Source organism: Diadema antillarum, unplaced genomic scaffold (assembly GCF_040938485.1).
Source record: "Diadema antillarum isolate AM-2024a unplaced genomic scaffold, OU_Dant_1.0 seq00000565_RagTag, whole genome shotgun sequence".
Classification (NCBI taxonomy): Eukaryota; Metazoa; Echinodermata; class Echinoidea; order Diadematoida; family Diadematidae; genus Diadema; species Diadema antillarum.
This window is the reverse complement of record NW_027271504.1, coordinates 582,581-593,388: the sequence shown is the minus strand read 5'-3', so window position 1 is coordinate 593,388 and position 10,808 is coordinate 582,581.

The following is a 10,808-nucleotide window of genomic DNA, read 5'->3' as shown; positions in this document are numbered from 1 at the left end:
TTGCAAAAACAAACCTTTGATCTCTGTGATATCTTTGAAGCCTAAAGGACCAATAAAGGTTAAAAATAATGGAGGAAAATAAAGCATCTTATGTCAGGTCTAAATTAAAATGAAATAAGAGAAGAAGTAATAATTAACAAAAATGGTAGAGATTTGAGTTGTTTTTTTTTCAAATTAGGAAATTGTAAATAATGTTTCGTTCTTGAAATTGTCACATGGATTTTAAATAACTAGTTTAAATGAAATAAATAAAGAAATTCTGCTCATTTAACCATCTTTATGCTTTTTATTATGTCATTTGAAGTTTGACTTGAAAGAAAATTCTTATTTTCCCCTTTAGTTTCCCACTTTGTTTTTCTTTGAGGTAATACTGAGATAAAGAGAACAAAAACTTATTTTTCCCATTTCATTCATGTCTCTCATTGTGTTCAACAGGTCTTTTGTTGTCAATGTTATCGTGAAGGGCATTTGTAAATTAAAGAGAACATGTCAATTTTTGCAATTTCTAATTTTGTGCCTTGGAGGACAAAATCCAACGTGCTCACGCATGCGTGAAGTTTTCTTTTTAATTAACCTATGAGCTTAATAGTCAATTAAATTACCTTTAATCTGGTACATAATACATTGATTTTCATAAAAATTTATGAAAAATATGACCTCGAGAAAGTGTTTACTTTCTTTTTTGCTGAGTGTATATATATATATATTTTCTCCGGTGAAAACTTTGAAACACTGAATATGAACATGCGTCTTCCTAAATTTTATCATTATTTTTTTTTTTTGCAAACTCTTAAGTTCATTCACATCCAAATCATCAATCGCACTCTTTATCATATTGAAATCCCAGAATCATTATAGCCCCAAATCATGAAAACATCTTTGGCCAGATGTCTGGTCGGAAATCTGTGCTGCCAAGTCTTAAACAGTATATACGTCAGGTACATCTTGAAATATTTTCAAAAGAGAATTTCAAAAAGTCCATATATCTTAATATTTTATTAGACACATGAATAAAATCATACAATAGGTTCCCATTAATTCTATATAATGACTTTTAGGCCAGGATACATATCCGCATCACATTAACATTAGTACATTTACAGATAAATGTATTCACAGAACCGTGCACCTCCGCACTGCTGTTCACCCACTGTTTGACGTTATTTGAATGTATTTTATGATGGTTTAATCTGTGTTCCTAAGTTTAAATAATTAGGACCATCTTCCTAGTAAACCTCTGCTTATAATGATGGTACTCAGCATTTTCGATGACGCGTTTTTTTCCAGAACTTTGTTCAAATTGTTCCCTCTGCGTTGGTGTTTGATAAAACACTGCTTTACGTCTTCCTTTTTTCACTTGAAACTTTTCCTTATATGTACGATTGTACCAAAGGATGTCAAATGATAAATTAAAATCATTCATATACCGACATATTGTTAAATTTTATTATGTTGTATCATAATTATTGTCATGATTGTGTTAAAAAATGGAATGCAGATATATCCGTTGTACAATGACAATCCAACGCAGTAGGATTGTCATATGCTTGAGATGATTATCATTTAAAATGCATGTTTTAGGTATATGTGAGGTCAGTGATTTGTCTGCTGTTGCGAATGTCGTACTTTATGTGATGTAATGTTTCAAATTTTAAGAGTAATTGAATTATTGCCTCTTGCTTGTAAATGAGGATATGAAATGACGATGCTGTAAACAGTAAGTCAACGTCAGGGAGTGTCTATCCGTTTTCACGGGGGGGGGGGGGGAGGGGATGGAGGGAGAGCAAAACTAGGAAAATATATGCGAAGGATACATGAGCACACTTTTAGGGTTTTTTGTCTTTTTTTTTCCTATGTGAAAAAAAGTGAAAAAATATAATATTCACGGAAATCTTGATGAATAAATCGCGGTATCTCAGCATCAAGTGCGCCATCACTGTGTACTATAAGTGTATGTTCACGGGGAGGGGGAGGGGAAGGGTATATTTTCTCCCACACGAGAGAACTGTTTTTGGAACTGAAGTGACAGATCTGGTGCACATCAGTCTGATGCCCATGATGGTGAAGAAGTATTCAGAAATCTGTCCATACAAAATTGTGCTATGTCTATAGGAATTCAAGGATCTCACGGGGTAGGTTTCCCACGCGAGGGACATTTTGCACTTTTATAATTGAAATTCAACAATCTGGTGCACACCTCGGGTGAAATATTTGGGCAGTTTTCTGTCAAAACCAAAACCAAAAAAAAAAAAAAAAAAACGAAGAAAAATCTTCATCCTGAAATATTTTAGTTTTATGTGACTGACCGTAAAGTAGATACTGTCAAGATTTTCACACTATGCACAGATGTCATAAAAGTCTGATATAGTGATGAAAGGAGATTGTACTTATTCTGGTGGCAGATTTAATAGAATCTCCTTTCACTGAACTCAATCTTCTTTCACAGCTATTTGGGACTTTTTAACAGGAAGATATTTCGCAGACACTGGCCATCTACTTGCAGACTGGTGTTCAGAAAGACGTCATTGTACTTGGAAATTTCACTTAAAGTTAGAATTTGTTTTCAGTTCACAAGAACATTCACTAGTTTTCAGGACACATGACAGAGCTCTCCAGCAGACACGGCCAATATTTTTCATCTGAGCATCAGGGGGTAGCATTGTTCACTTCTATTTCTGCTTTTGCGGGAACGTAAATTCTTAGAGCTACCATCTATGGCTGCGTTTATCAACTCCTTTTCTCGGCAGAAACAGGTTATCCAAACAGCTTTCAAGGAATTTTTACGAGTTGATAAACGCAAAGCTGTTTTGAAAGCCCTTTAGGAAAGCCTTTTACGAAAGGGTGCGTTTATCAACTCTCCTTTCTCGGCAGAAAAAGGTTATCCAAACAGCTTTCAAGGAATTTTCACGAGTTGATAAACGCAAAGCTGTTTTGAAAACCCTTTAGGAAAGCCTTTTCGAAAGCCCAAAATTTGTGACGATCCAAACAGGTTTCCTAAACAGGTTATCAGAAACCTGTTTGTAATAGCCTTTCGAAGTTGATAAACGCAAAGCTGTTTTGAAAGCCCTTTAGGTCGCCCTACTGCGGTTACGCAACCATGCGTTTCCGGTTTCTGAAAAGACGCGCGCCACGTAAAGTGCACACGAGTACGTGTACACAGGTGTATACATACAGCTGTGTGTAATGCACGCATATGCTTGGAACAAGGAGGTGTTTCTTTCATCAACAAGGTTTGAGAAATAGAGTAACAAAAGTCTCATTCCCTTTAATCCCATGTCTCACGCCGCCACTCAGAAATATTTCAAGTATGTGCTAAACTGGAGCTACCTCACAGATAGGAAGACAATTGATTCATGTGCCATTGCATCATGACTCGTCACTCTCAAAGGAAGATATGTCTTTATGATGGTAATTGCTTTTCGCCGTCCCTTCTTAGAAAACAAGCGGCACATTAATAGTACAGGCAGTCAGGGCTTTGGAAAGGGCTCTCGAAAGGGCTATGGAAAGGGCTTTCGAAAGGGCTATCGAAAGTGCTATCGAAAGCCGTTTAAACAGGGGAAAGTTGATAAACGCAGCCGACGAAAACAAGCGGCACATTAATAGTACAGGGAGTGGACAGGGCTTTCGAAAGGGCTATGGAAAGGTCTTTCGAAAGGGCTATGGAAAGGGCTATGGAAAGGGCTATGGAAAGGGCTATCGTAAGGGCTTTCGAAAGTCGTTTAAACAGGGGAAAGTTGATAAACGCAGCCTAAGACAGATTTTGGATTTTCCTTAAACTAACATTGAGTGCTTTATAAGTATTTCTGCAAACATTTCTGCAAATAGGGAAACTTCACATGTTAAGGTCACTTATTTGCAAATTTGACCGTCGACGTGCGTGTGGGTAAAAATGTAATGTGTCAATCATATACAATTTTTAGTAATTTCCATATCAATGAATATTGTGAAATACTAATCTGTTAACTATCACGCAGCCCAAGCGTCTCATTACGTGACAACAGTAATTTTCCATATCTGTTGAGAATTCAAAAGAAATAAGCCTGGAAACCTGGAAACATTCAAAAAATCGTTCTAGTACAGTCTACTATGTCGAAATATTCGGGTCCCGTGAGATTTTCGTGCCAAAATTGATTTTTTTACTTAACTTGGTCAATTTGGGGGTGCTGAATCCAAAAAACTTTGGTTCCATTTTTTCCGACCACGTCTTCAGTCGCCATTTTGAATTTCAAAATGGCCGCCATAGCAAACTGTATTTTGACCCAATTCTCATAATGTGAGCATCGTAGAAGGTTCAGATTTGATGCAAAAAGCATGTTTGTGATGTCAGACATTCTGATACACCATTTTCTAATATTGTAGATAGCTTTGATACAATTTTTAGGCAGCCATCTTGAAATTCAAAATGGCCGCCATAGCTAAATATATTTTTACCTATATCTCAGGTTGTAGGCATTATGTAGGGTATAAATTTGGGGCAAAAAGCACGCATATGATGTCAGTCATACTAATATATACATTCTTTTATTTAGTGATGGATCATTTTCCTTAGCGGCCATCTTGAATTTCAAAATGGCTACCATCACAAATGTAATTGGACCGGTATCTCATCGTATGCATTGTGTAAGGTTCTAATTTGGTGCAGAAAGCATGCGTATGTTGTCAGACATTCTGAAACATCTTTTTCTGAAACGATGGTTCATTTTGATATCAATGGTGGCCATCTTGAAATTCAAAATGGCCGCCATACCAGAATGTATATTTTGACCCATTTCTCATGTGGCACGAAATACAGACAGTTCAAATTTCGGGCATAAACCGGGTTCATGATCTTGAACATTCAGACTGATGCACTTTTTCCCTCCCAAAAATTTCAGATCACTTTCAAGTCTGCCTTCTTAGAATTCAAAATGGCTGCTTTCCAGCTAATATCTCTGGTTACAAGCAACTTTTAGACATATCAATGTTTATGGTGGCGTACAGTGTACATTCTTTAAAACACACACACACATAGGGCCTATACATTCTGTATCTAATGGAATATTTGTATTAATCGCCACTCTTGAAATTCAAGATATATTTCGACCATAATTGGTGCTGTAAGATCTTTAAACTGCAAACCCAAGCATGGTGAAACACTCATGTATAAGTCAATCACTTCATTGAATACTGCGTAAGCGGAAGTTTATTCCTGTCCTGTAGGTACACTGTTGTGTTGAAATTCTAAGAGGCTGCCATGTGAAACATTCCTTTAACAGCATTGCGTTTGGGTAAAATTTGTGAATGGGAAATCATGGGATTTTGATGTTAAGAACAAAATGACTTTCAAAAAAAATCTAAATAATTGTGTCTGAGTGACTGAATAATGCCCCATTTAGACGATTTGGTTGTAAGAACTTACAATATTAGCCCTATATACTCTAATAATTCATGGGATAGTCACTTAGATAATTAAATGTTTTCTATAGGCTCATTCCCTACACGTGTTTTTAAAGAAACAGCACTCTAAGCTGTACACAGGGGAGAATTAGTTCTAAATTCTTCAAGAAATAATGACTTTTGCATTTCTTGCTTTTAAGCATGATAATGAATTCTGTGGCTGCCGTTGGTGTAGGAAGCTCGAAGCATTTTATAACAATTGAACGATTCATGCATACCCTTTGGAAATATCTACAATCTAATATATCATATTTATAGGTATTAGAGGCAGAAATTAGGTTGTGAGAGTTTACGAGGTTCGTTCTCTGGATATATTGTATCAAGTCTCTACGAGGGTAAAGCAGGAAATTGTCCTGATTGAAGTCATTCACGCCAAACTTCTGGAAGGCACGGACTGTGTCAAAGCACATTCCGCATGATTCAAGGTTTAGATACTTCTTGGTCCATCTACTCTTGCAGACATCCTCAAATTTTCAACTTCAGCCAGCACCATGAAAGGCGTGAAAAGCAGACCTTTAGTTTTTCCTGTTTTTTTCGCAACAAACTGCAGAGCATAATCTCTCAAAATTGTCAATTGTACCTTTATCAGTTAATTTTCCAGTGATGGAGCAGAGAACATGCAATGCAGTAAGTGAAGCAAACCTCCAAGATCCATCAGGATAATTGAAATGTTAGAGTCTACGTAATAATCATCAATATCTCTGATTTTCCCGTTGCTGTAATACATACAATGGAATGAGGCTATCTATTGTGAGTGACGGGTGACAGTAACTCCCATGGCATCTTTGATGAACTCTTTTTTTTCCATGATGTGGTCTCTGTGTCAGATTGAAATGACTGCTCAGTATTTCAACTTTCAGGCTGATTATTTGGCTCAGTTTTGTGACTTTCTAAGGCATGGGAAGGAAAATGAATCCTTCATAGTGAGAATGAGGAGAAAGCCATGAAACAGTGAGATGAAGAGTGATTGTGGAATTGCTTAGAACTTATATCTTTCAATAATTGTATCGTTCAGAAATGACTGGATAATGATCACAGGTCTATCAGGCTGTATAACCAGTAGACATGTTACGAAGAATTGGTGATCCCTTAAGCTTAATGACTTTGGATCCAATCTTACATGGTGTATTTTTTTGCACGAGCTGAATGTCTGGCCTTTCTCACAATATTACAGAGATTTATATATTCTAATTCTCTCAGATACAAATTCTTAGTACAGAACATTAAAACTGCCCTTCTTTTTCTAGAGTATCTCCCTTGAATGTTTCTGATACCTGGCTGCCAAACACCACATTCATCAGCTTCAAGGCAGTGACAATTTCTTACATTACCCTCGTGTTATGATTTTCTAAGTTTTGGAGGAATTCTGATGGGTGCAAGCGCCACATAACTGAGCTATCATTACTCCTTTGTAGTTTTAGAATCATTGGCTGTACAGCAGTAAGCATCTTGGAAGTCTTGATACTAGTAATTGAAGATGACCCACTCAAGGGCAATCAGGAAAAAGCCTACGTATTCCATGATCTTCATTCTGTGTTATTCCAGAAATATAATTATCTAGCAAACCTTAAGTGTTTCAGTTTATAGCCAACAATCAAGCTTGTGAATGGGATGCCTGGTAGGGTGACCATAGTATTTGTTGCCATTGCGAGACTTTTCCTTGTTTGTGTTCATTCTTTTGAGGCAGCATCAAGTTTTTGAAGATCACCTTCAATTGCATCAATGCTTGCTTTTGTACAAATATTCATTGATTGGGATTAAATATAATCATGAACGAGGTTCCACAACGCAAAATAACGTGTTGCCCGAGAGGCAAAAACGAACCGTTTTAGCGGTTTTTTGGCTATACGGGATGTATATAACGCTTACACGCTTGCCCACACTATCGGACTGTGGTAAGTTCCCTCCCCCCCCCCCCCTTACGCAGTGTTTGCCCCTCAGTATCTCTTGATGACGTTATTAGAACCTCATCCTTTCATATTGAAATTATGGCGGCTATTTTGAATTGAGAGATGGCTGTCATTCTGCGTGAACTGGAAATGAATTCAGTCTACCTAGGACAATTTTGGCACATTCATCTAAGGCGCTTACCACAGTATTATGATTATGTTTTCTATGGCGGCCATCTTGAATTTCAACATGGTGGCCTTTCTAATGATCCACAATTAGGAAACAGCTGTACTGGACCGTTGGACACCACAAGCATGTGCATTCTTGAAAATTTGATGCTTCTACAATAATTGCAAACTGAGATATGGGTAAAAACGCTATGGCGGCCATTTTTAGTTTCAAGATGGCGGCCTACAAACTCTACAAAGCAATCCACAGTATCAGAAAATGATATATCAGAGTGTCTGGCATTATAACGATGTATTTTGCACCAAGTTTGAGGTTTCTACAATGCTCACTTTATGAGATATGGGTAAAAATACACCTTGCTATGGCAGCCATTTTGAAATTCAAAATGGCAGCCTACAAATTGTATCAAAACAATCCACCATATCAGACAAAGATTTATCAGAGTGTCTGACATCACACCCACGCATTTTGCACCAAATTTTAAGCTTCTACAATGCTCACTTTATGAAATATGGGTCAAAATACAGTCTGCTAGGGCGGCCATTTTGAAATTCAAAATGGCGGCTGAAGACGTGGTCAGAAAAAATGGAACCAAAGTTTTTTTGGATTCAGCACCCCCAAATTGACAAAGTTAGCGAAAAAATCAATTTTGGCACGAAAATTTCACGGGATGACATAGTAGCCTCTACTATTCTGATAGGCACCGCAATTGTGTTTATGTCTTCTTCGATTGGGTACCAGAATGGATTCAACATACCCAAATTAAGAAAAACAGATACCGTTCCCAACATTTTCGCTTTTGATACATGTAGCATTCACATTTGTCGAAATCCCACTAGCCTGTAAAGTGCACTAACATGTACCTTCATGTACTGTTCTATATACGCGGTTAAGGTCTCTGCACTATGACTGCGCGTAAAATACTATTCATCACGTCTATACGGTCCCATTGAGACAGCATTTGAGTGATTATCACTCACTTTTACACCATTCATTCATTTCGAACATAATAATGTAATCACTGCTAGCAGCTTTTGTAAAAGCGAAACTTAAACCATATTGCGTCTGGCTAAGGAGACAGCGTTAAGCTTCAAATGACGAATTATTATTGTTGTCATTAGGGGTAAGTTTCTAGACCTTCGTTTCAATTGATCTTTAAACAAATTAAATCATGGAGATTTGCAGAGTATTTCATTTTCATGCCTACAACTGTTCCTATTTCATAGGCTTTATTGGTGTTCTTTCTTTTTGCGAAATATGACCTGTATTCACTCCCATGTGCCTTGCTTTAAAACAATTAAGACGGAGAAGATTATTGATGAAGTTTCCCAATCTTACAAGTTTATAATTGCGCCTGTTTGTCGAGCTCTCAAGGTAGGCAGTTCTGCAATGAGGGAGGTAACGTTTCTCCTGAGACATTGATAGAGAGAAATTAATCAGAGCAGGAATTGTTCATAATAGTCTTTCAGCGAAGGTAACTCTCGCCAGTGCTGGAAAATCTGCCACTTCGGACGACGGGGGTGTTCACGTGCCCCTCTCCTGTTCTTCATTTCGTCAGCACATAGCACATCATACCTACATCTTCACGCTACTTTTTTTGTTCTCTTCGTAGACTAGAAATACCTCACCTTTTTTTCTCGCACAAGCTGGGGAAAATATTTTGCCACGAGCAGGGAAATAGGTGTTAAAGCAATTCAACTATGGAAAAAGGAAGCATGAAGAAAAATAGTCGGACCTGACCTTATAATGATAAGTGAAATGAATATGAAACTAGTCTTACTCTGAAGCCACGTTTGAGAAATATTTTAGTCAAGATATCATAACATTGAATCAATGGCAGTGTAAATTACAGATTTGCTCATTTTCACAAGAAGTGGCACTTTCGCCTCTTACTCCCTACGTAAAAGCAAAGCAGAGTATGTGATAAATAGAGTTAGACATGAATAATGCGATCAACGTTGCCGTCACAATAAGATTAGGGCTAGCCAACTACATGTAAATGAACAAAGTCATGTTTATCTGAGCAATGATATCTCTGAGCGTTCGTTATCTACCGATCATTGGTACCGGTCATCAGTAGGCCTAGCTTACTTATATACCCGCTGAGCATGTTTAGATATACACGAAATGAAAGACTGATCACATGATTGCTCCTATTGCTAATCATCTGATTAGGATCCGTATCACCATTTTATGATTGGTGTTTAGAATAGTTCTGACTCATAATGGGTGGAGGAAGTAAGTGAGACTTCATTTTTTTTTTTGGTTAAAACTACATAATCTATGCACTGTAAATGACAGATTTACAAACTTTCTCGATTCACTAAATGTATCATTTTTTCGTTTTTGTTTTTAGACAAAAGCAGAGTATAGACGTACAGCAAGACATAAATATTGGTAATGTGATCATATACTGACGTCACAGCTAGGTACTACATGTAGTATACGACCGCGGCAGTTGATAGAGCAATTTTAGTCGGTGGCCCATACGACAGCCAGTAACATGTTTGAAGTATGATCTCACAAGTCTATGCATGCACTGTTTGACTGCGCCGTCCTTCTTTCAAGACCGGCGAACAACATGAGATTTGATCTTTATTGTGTTGCGCTGTATAACAAGCTTTGTCGAAGTAAATGCTTTTATAAGTCATCATATTTGATAAGAATTATCTGTTGCATTGAACTCGGTTCGCAGTCAGCAGTCCGTGACAGTTTCTTCATTTTCTACGAAATTTAGATAATAAAATTGGGAGAATCGACAATACACAAAACGTCTGATAGTGTTACTGGTTTGGATGTTCTTACAAACGAGGCTGCCTATAAAACATGGTTATTCCGGTAATTTGGCATGAATTTGCGAGGAGGACGCACCGGCTACTCGTGATCCCTAGATACAATGGCTTAAAGCTATTCCATTCCAGACCAGCGATTAAAGTTCATCCACAGGCAGGGATGGCTGATGAGCAAGTGACCATTGGAGCAAGTGGTTTGGAACCTGGTCAACTGGTAATCCTGCGATCGAGCGTGAAGTCCGAATGCGGAAAATACTCTTTTCAAGCACACGCTACATACGAAGCTGATAGCCTTGGGCGTGTGAGAGGTGAGCCCGACGCTGGAGGCACTATGTGCCACTCTCGTCAAGAGGGGTATAGCTATAGGCCTGACTCATACTTCTACGATCATATTATTACTAAGTGAGAAAAAACCCCGCACATATCTTACACGTGACAACGGTCAGAATCTATAAACAAAGAAACTTGAAAAATAAGTTCTGACGGGATTTCGTTGTTCTC